Below are 8,791 nucleotides of genomic sequence, written 5' to 3' on the forward strand. Positions count from 1 at the left end.
CAGCATTTAACAACACAATCACTTCACTAAGTGTTTTGATGTGTTTTCACTTTAAACAGATACACAACAGTCAACAGACTGGTGACAAACAAGCATTGTTGTATTAAAAAATGAAAACTATCCCAACTCCACACGTCCAGCTCATGTTGAACCTGTTGCTGCTGCTTTAATGACTGAAGCACAGCTTTAAGAGTTCCATTCCACTTCCACTGTCATCATATGTTCACATTGATTTAGACCAGGGGGGTTCAATTAAAGTCACTGAGGTCCAGCTGTTCACATTTCCTCCAAGTCAAAGGTCTGAACTGATGTCTAGCTTGTGTCTTATTAGCTTCCCCTATGTCCACATGTTCATGTGTTTCAGTAATATCTATTGTCAGTTTTCAATGCAGGAAATGTTTACCTGGGGCACAGCTAGCTCTGTTACCATGAATAAAAGTAGTCCCAGGCAAATACATTGAAGGCCTTTATTTCAGATTAAAGAAAACTGAAACCTCAGACTGAAATAAATACAAAGTGCAACAGTCAATGGACTGGTGAAGAAAATTAATTAATACACAAAATGTGTGTATTAAAAATGAAAACTATCCTGACTCCACACTGTTCAGCTGCATCCAGCAGGTTTGTAATTTGTTCTTCTTCACATATTCTGCTTTAATGGCTGCCAGCACAGCTGTAAGAGTTCAGTTAAATCTTCCACACCATGTTTCTCTTTCTTTAACATTAGGCGATGTGCAGCAGGATGGGTTTGTAATGAATCGCAGTCAGACAATGTTGCAGTGTCATGATATAGAGTCTATATCATGTGTTATGACTAAGTCATATTTTGTGTGTGTGAGTGTTCTCCCTCCCCGCCAACAGGGGGGAGCATACTATTGGTTCTACAGCTGGATGACATGGAGCTCGAGGATTGGAGGACACAGATGGGCTCTGAATTTAAAAACCCTCCACATCAGCCACCCGATGCTCTTGCCCTCCTCTCCACATCTCGAGAAGACTGCACTCGATTTTTGCTTGTATATTAGACATTAGACTGTGAATATTAATTTATGTAATTTAGACTCGTCGTTTGATTTTGGCTTTACCTAGAGTAATTGAATTTAAGTTATTATTACATACCAGGCACATTTGAGTAGGGGTGAGAAGCCGTTTTTGTTTATTCGTTTTCTCCTGTTTTTTGTTAGGAAGTCAGGGAAGTCACCTGTATTTTTGTTTGAATCTCTTTTCTTTTGTTCAGGAAAGACAGGAGCTGAGAACCTTAGTTGTTTTGTTTGTTATTTTGGCATTGCTCAGCCTGAAGGTTTCTGTTGTCTCGGTTCGTTTATAAATACATTTATATAAATTCCATTCGTCGTTGATATTTTTTCATATCTACCTTGGGAGTCGGAACAGGAGGGAAGAGTCACTTTATGCTACAACTAGGTTTCCCCTAGGCCGGTTGTAACATAAATTGGGGGCTCGTCGATTCTTTTGAAAGCGTGTTGGTAAGTAAAACGTTTGTTATCGGTAAGTTAAATTTGGCTCGTTCGTGTTTTGATTCGTGTCAGTAAGTAATTGGCAATTCGTCATTTTTTTGGAATATTGTATTTTTCATATTACTCTGCATAATACTGGTTGACAGTTTTGCTCTGAATATGGAAAGAAAAAGCTTTTGCAGGAAAAGCTAGTGGAGGAAGGTCTGTGTGTGTCTGTGCCCTCTGTAGAGGAGGCGGCGAAAGCTGACGTGAGCTCCCGTGACACGGTGCGGCCCAGCCCAACCGCTCCCTCTGGTCCGTCTGTTACGCCTGCTATGACGGCAGAGGAGATGCAGCTAACTCTCAGAATAAAAGAAATTGATTTGAGAAATCGCGAGTTAGAGGTGGAGGCCATGCACCTGAAGGTGAGGGCCTTAGAGCTAGAGCGTCTCCCCTCTGCGACTCCACACCCATCTGCCTCACGACAGGTTCCTCATTCTCCTCGTGACACATTTGATGTGAGCAAGCACATTGCTTTAGTGCCACCATTCAGAGAGTCTGAGGTGGATTGCTATTTTAGTGCCTTTGAAAGAATCGCAACCACTCTGAATTGGCCGGTTGTAACACATGACACTGCAGACCTTTGTTATTTCCTTTACTTAAAGCCTTCAGAAACCACCATGAGATGATAACATGACAACATAAATACATACTGATACTTTCTATTATACATCTACAAACACAGACCTGCTTATGGGTCTTTTACAGAGCCAAGCAGACCCACATGATCATTGAAGAACTCTGCTAAGTTACAGAAACAGGACTTAAAGTGGTATCAACATTTTTGAAATGTTCACTTTTCATGGACACAGAGCTGGATCAGTGTCCATGATGGCCACTACAAGAGACTGAACAACTGTTATCACACAATTTATTTGATCACAATTTGACCAAATTCAACCAAAAACACCGAAGAACAGAAGCCACCTTAAAGTTCTGCACAGGCTGTGTTCAAGTCAGAATAATCAGCAGTGTGAGGTACGTGCAAAAATCCAAACCAGGACCCTGGGAATCTGAGGAGGAGGAGACTAGCTCCTAGCTACATATAGGCTGACAGCTACAGTCGTTTTGGGAAGTTGGTCAAACTTTCTATATTTCTGCATAAATATGACCCGAAACACGATCAATGCTGAATTCTGCAGGCCGACAAAACATAGCTGAGCTAGACAACAGAAAAATGCATAAACCGCTAGCGATTAGCACAATGCTAATTTGCATTGAAAAACCCATAAGGTCGCTAGCGCTATTAGCGTCACACTTTTAACCCGTTTTCTTAAACTTAAATAACTTAAAGTGCCTCCTATGAGCGCATGACGTAAGGTAAGGGCTTATGGAACATAATACTTACAGACAGATATTCTCAGACGACTAAAAAACATGTAGCAGGATGAAAAAACACAGCAGAAACTTTCCACTTGGCTCTGGAACCATTATGCTACTACGGAAGCCTCGTAGGACAATCTCAACTCAAACATAGGATTTTGGCTGACTATAGGGGGCAGCACAATAATATTTACACACAGTGTATGAATCTATCATTTATTTAAATGTTTTATTACTGAAATGTCTTTCCATACTTTGTTTCAGTGGGCTGCCTTTCTAGTACAGTGAGGCAGATGTTTAAGTCATGTTTATGCAGACATATAGAAGATTTTAAATGATTCATACACTTTGAAGCAGCACTGTAAATATGCATTACTCTGTGCTACAGATGCTCCAAACCATCAACCACCTGCAGAGCAAACAGACACATACAACCCCAAGAGTCCAGCAGAGCTCATCACAGCATGGAGACACTTCCAGAGTGATTCTTACCTTTGATCATCAGATGGCTGATCAGCTTTGAAATCAATGGGCTCAAACATCGACCGATCACTTTTCATGGACACACAGCTGGGTCCAGGTCCAGCAGAGTCTGCTCTCACATCCTGGATCCTGATAGAATCACAAACACTGACTCTGAGCTTCTTCTGGAAAAATGATGCTGAACATCATGTTACACTTTAAATGTTTAATAATGATGGAAACAAACTGCAGCTGTGACATTAACTCTGACCTTTGACCCTCAGATGGATCAACAGCTTTGAAATTAATGGGATAATGCTTTGACCGATCACTCTTCATGGACACACAGCTGGCAGCTCCAGGTCCAGGTCCAGGTCCAGGCCCAGGTCCAGGCCCAGGTCCAGGTCCATGTCCAGGTCCAGGTCCAGGTCCAGGTCCAGGTCCAGGTCCAGGTCCAGGTCCAGCAGAGTGTGCAGTGTGCTGCTGCTTTGGTCTTGAACACACAGATGTGTGAATAATGTGAGTGTGAGCTCTGACATGGAGAAGAGTCATGGACAGTCAGAGACGGTCCTCTTACCTCTGAGCTTTGGTCCGGCTCTCATGGTCCCCACACAGAGGGCTTTTAGAGGGAGGGACTCCCTCCTCTCTGTCCTCACACTGACTCATAGCAGAGCTCACACCTTCACACAAACACAGCAACATGACACAGAAACACACAGTCAGCATGTTGTTATTGATCCTTCATGTAGATGCTAACAGGCTAATCATGCTGTTAGCTTAGCATCAGAGCCTCAGACCAGGTTTGGTTCTCAGGCTTTTATTTTGGTGAGTCTGTAAACACACCAACATCTCTGATGCTGTTATTATTGATGTCACATGCTGTAAGTGGAACAGTGCACACACACATTCAGTGTTTGCTTCAGAATTCTGTCACTTCTCTCCATGTGTGAACATGTGAATAAATGAACATGTGTTCATGTGTGTTTCTGTCACAGTGTGAACAGACTGAGTGAAGCACTGAGACCTTCCTCTGTAACAGTCTGTGGACTGTTTTCTATAGAAAGGACAAACACATGAGCAGCTACTGTCTGAGCTCTGAGGACTGACACACTTCTCCTCATGGCAAATATTAGATTCACATATTTATGAACCCTTGAAGAGAAAATGTTTCTTCTGATGAGTTTCAATCATCGATATGAATTCATGAAAAATAAAACGCAGCACAGGCGTGTTAAACCTGAAACAGACTGATCTGATAAAGTCAGAATAAAGCGACCTTTTCTCCGCTTGAAGCTTTGAACGAGTCGATCTGAGTTTCAGAGCAAATGAAGCTGCTGAACTTTACAGAGAGAACGATCAACAGAGACGCTTGTTGTTTGTCTGTCTGACATGAATTGAATTACAGTAACTCCACACAGCTCAGTGAACACAAAAACTCAGAAAGCTGTCAGACCGGTTCTGACACTCCCTGCATTTCTCACTGATCATGTGACCTGAGAGCTGTGTTCTACAGTCTGCTGTGACTCGAACAGAAAAACACTACAAGTAACAACTTGTTCTGAAACAGCTGTTCATCTGCTATAAAAGTCATCAAAGAGCAAAGAGAAAGCAGCCAATCAGCAGCAGAAACATCTGTACTGTACCATCAGTCAGTGATGCAGCACAGTGTGATCAGACACGGAGAGATTTCTCTGGAAGGACTCTCACCTGCTGGATCAGTTCAGATGGACTTACAGACACTTTCCAGCTTCCTGTGTGGAGAAGAAGCTGCTCCTGGTCCTCCTCAGTCCTGCTGTCTGACACAATCTGATCTGAGGACGCCGTCACTTCCTCACAGCCTCACAGTCTGAACACGTCAGTGACGGTGAAACCGGTCCAACAAGTGTCTGAAAGACTTTTCCTGATTCACTTCTACTGTCTGTCCACTAGATGGAGCTCAGCAATCAATGAACTGCAGATCAGCACAGGATTGAGCAGAGCAGAAGCAGCATGGATCACACACCTTACAGTCAGTAAGCCTCAGCACCATGGAACTCTCAGCTTAAGGCAAGACACAAAGACAACTGGTGAAGACTGGACTTTGTAAAGAGACAAATGTACTACTTGTGTTCATGAACAATTTAAGTTGAAGTTGAAATGAAAGCTGTTTAGTTAGCAAAAATAGCTACAATGTTATGCTTTAGTTAAGTTTATTGTGTTATCTTGAAAAGTGTTTAGCACCAGGTTTAATTTGTCTTTAAGGTTATCAACCTAGGCGATTCTAGGCGGTTAAGTGATTCTAATCAAACCAAACCAAGCAATCACCATTGCCACTGCAACTTAATGTCATCATACCAACTTGCAATAAAAGGAAAAGAAGAGCTTTGAGTTGTCAGTTGAAAAGTGCCTTCACCAAACAAGCAAACTACCTGAGCTGGGCTGCTGGGAACATGACAAAGACTGAGCTACAAGAGGAGTTCAAAACACTTACCCTTCATGCCAGGAAAGTCAGTGAGTAATGATGACTACTGGACCGGACTGTTGGCGGACATCACAGAGGCTGAAGGGGTGGATAAAGAAGCTAAGCTGAGCGCGCAGTTGCAGGCAGACCTGGGAAAGACAATGAAAGATTGTGAAACCAGACTGGAGGAAGTCAAAAGGACAGTCCAGCACAATCTCTGGTCCAAGTGTGGAGAGGATGAGATTGAGTCTGCTCTCTCTAACTAGGGATGTGCGATTTGACAATAAATGATCGTGAAGGATTTGAATGTGTCAACGATGTGCCAGAACAGAAACATGAACCTGATTGGAGCGGACAGTTTGTTTGATCTGTACCTATTCATGATCAATGTTTATAGATCAGAACAATTTAAGTGTGATGTAACTGTTTTGTACACTTGTTTCATTTATTGTGTTCATCACGTGTAAAGAACTGTGACATAAAAACAGCTTTTATGTCACTAACTGTGTCCCTGCTGTGACGGCGCTCTGCCAGCAGGTGGCGCTGCAGTACAGCCTCAGATGGCTCAGTCTTCTTTTATTTCACTGTATATATTACTTCTATATTGTGGATTTATGGTCTGTATTCTCCAATATTCTTTGCATGTTATTCTTAAGATAACACACATCTGTTCAGGAGGACTGTGGAGTTCATGGAGTTTATTCATGTCTGTGTGAGCTCGTAAAATTTAAGAAATAAAATAAACTGTATTTATATACCCTGGATCTCACTGCCTGCATTCCATCAATAAAATGTAATTAAAAACTGCTGAAGATGGTTGAAATGTTTGAGTTGATCAGAACATGTGACTCATACAACATGTGCGCACAGCTCTCTGTCACTGTGCAGACTTTGTTGAGTCTCCTGTTGTGTGACGCTGCAGGAAGGAACGACGATCACATGACGTCAGAAAGCGGCCGCAGGTTATCATGACTGTAAACAGTCACATGATGAAACAACAGAGTGCTGAGGCTGCAGCTCTGAAGTGTGGAGCTGAACTAGAGCTTCTGTTATTCAGCAGTGATCTGCTCATTAACGGTCTGCTGCTCCATGTACAGCAGCCTCCCTGTTGTTGCTCTGTCTGTGTCTGTTTACATGATAACAGCTGTGACACAAACAGAACAGTGATGGACTTTATTCAACCTGCTCAGCGAGAGAAGCAGCGAGCAGCTCTGATAGAAGTCTGTCTGCACCATCATCAGGGTCTGATGCTGCTGCAACAGCCGGACTCTGGGACAAAGTGACGTCAGCAGATGTCGGGTTGTCCTCTGAGTCTCTGAAGCAACATGCGGCTCAGCTGGAAAACAGCTTCTGATGGAGCTCTGATAGTCTGACTTCATCTCTGAGAGGAAGAAGAGGGAGAAGCCGCTGCGCAGCGCGCGGACTCTCTCCAGCAGCAAAGTGCAGAGATCATCAGAGCTCCACATGAGCTGAACATGAAGAGACACAGTCCGCTAGCAGCTCCTTCACTGTCGGCCTGCAGCGCTGCTCCCACACTCATCTGGACTCTTTCATCCACACACAGAAAACACGAGCGGAATGGTTGTGCTTCTCGATGTGGAGAAGAACCCGCGTCAAGAGCCCAGAGCCCCCACTCAGAGAGCTCATCCTCACTGCCCGTTCAAACAGGAGCTCTGTGATCATGCTGCTGCACACTGCACAGCTCCACCTGGTTCACTGGGGTTTGTTTTGTTAGTGTTAGTTCATGTGTTTACTTATATACTAAAGCAGTGATAAACCTATATTTACTAAACATATAAACCTATAGAAACAATACATTAATATTTTCAAGACTGACTTTATTAATCCCTGTGGTTAATTTATTTATTTATTGTAAAAAAAAGGGTTTTCATAGTTTCCTTTTAGGGTTTCCTCGGTGTCAGTTTGATATTACATCCTTGAACCAACCAAGATAAAAAAAGAAGATTTTGCGCAGTTTTTGTAACAGTATCAATTAGTCCATCTGCTGCTTAAATAAAATAATGTGTCATGTGACTTTACTTATGCAACATGTATGATAATGTTCTGTCTCCTCTCATTTCCAGACGTGCAGCCAAAAACATGTGCAGTGATGATATGTGACGGTATCATCATGGTCTCAGAGAGAAGAGCTGAGTGTCTGTTCTGATCTGTGGATGCTTGTGTCTCTTCTCCCCTGTAGTTTCCTGCTGGTTGCTCCGTCACACGCCCTCTGCTGGTGAGCCGCGTCATTACACACAACCGCTCATGTAATGAGGTGAATTTATAACTTTTGACTTTATATGGAGGAGGGATTGATTTTGGAATGAGGAGGCTGCAACCTGCGATGGCACCACTAGGTGTCAGCGTTTCACAGCATTGGTGGTTCAGTGGTAGAATTCTCGCCTGCCACGCGGGAGGCCCGGGTTCGATTCCCGGCCAATGCAATGACCCTTTTAACTGAGGAACATGTGAGGGGACATATATTCACCGTCACATCTATGCTGTTGTTCAGTAAGCTGTTTTTATATGTGTTAACAGACCTATCTGACTTCTGTTAACATCACTGTGACACACACACAGAGGCACTACACTTCACAGACGAGCTTCAGTGGTACAGTGCACATCACATTTGAAACAAGAGCACTTACCATCACTGGTAGTGAAGGTGTCACAGGAAGAATTACTGTGATGTTTTACCTTTAGAGCCTTTTTATAGAACACATTCATTTGATTTAAATTAAGAATGTTTGTTGGTGCAGTAGCCAGCATGAGCCCTGTAGATGTCTTTATTTAAAGAAGAAAAAGAGAAAAGACCATGTTTCACCTCTTTCTGAGCCTCGTTAGTGCAGTAGGCAGCGAGTCAGCCTCATAATCTGAAGATTGTGACTTCAACCCTCACAAGGGGCACTTGTTTTAGAGCCAGAATACAGATTACAAAGAGCACACTGTATGTTTACATGTCATCCAGGTCATGTTCATAGAGACCACTGAAGCAAGGCGTCTGGACTTGTAGAGTTTTCTTGAAGACGTTTCTCTGCTCCTCCAAGCAGCT

At 43.0% G+C, this 8,791-nt stretch overlaps 1 non-coding gene across 1 annotated transcript; it reads left to right on the forward strand.

Moving 5' to 3' along the window:
• Positions 1–8,112: 8,112 nt before the first annotated feature.
• On the forward strand, positions 8,113–8,183 carry trnag-gcc (transfer RNA glycine (anticodon GCC)). The gene has a single exon. It is a non-coding gene; the product is annotated as a tRNA-Gly (tRNA).
• The last annotated feature ends 608 nt before the right edge of the window (positions 8,184–8,791 follow it).

The sequence above is a fragment of the Parambassis ranga genome, unplaced genomic scaffold (genome assembly GCF_900634625.1).
Source record: "Parambassis ranga unplaced genomic scaffold, fParRan2.1 scaffold_31_arrow_ctg1, whole genome shotgun sequence".
In the NCBI taxonomy this organism is placed as follows: Eukaryota; Metazoa; Chordata; class Actinopteri; family Ambassidae; genus Parambassis; species Parambassis ranga.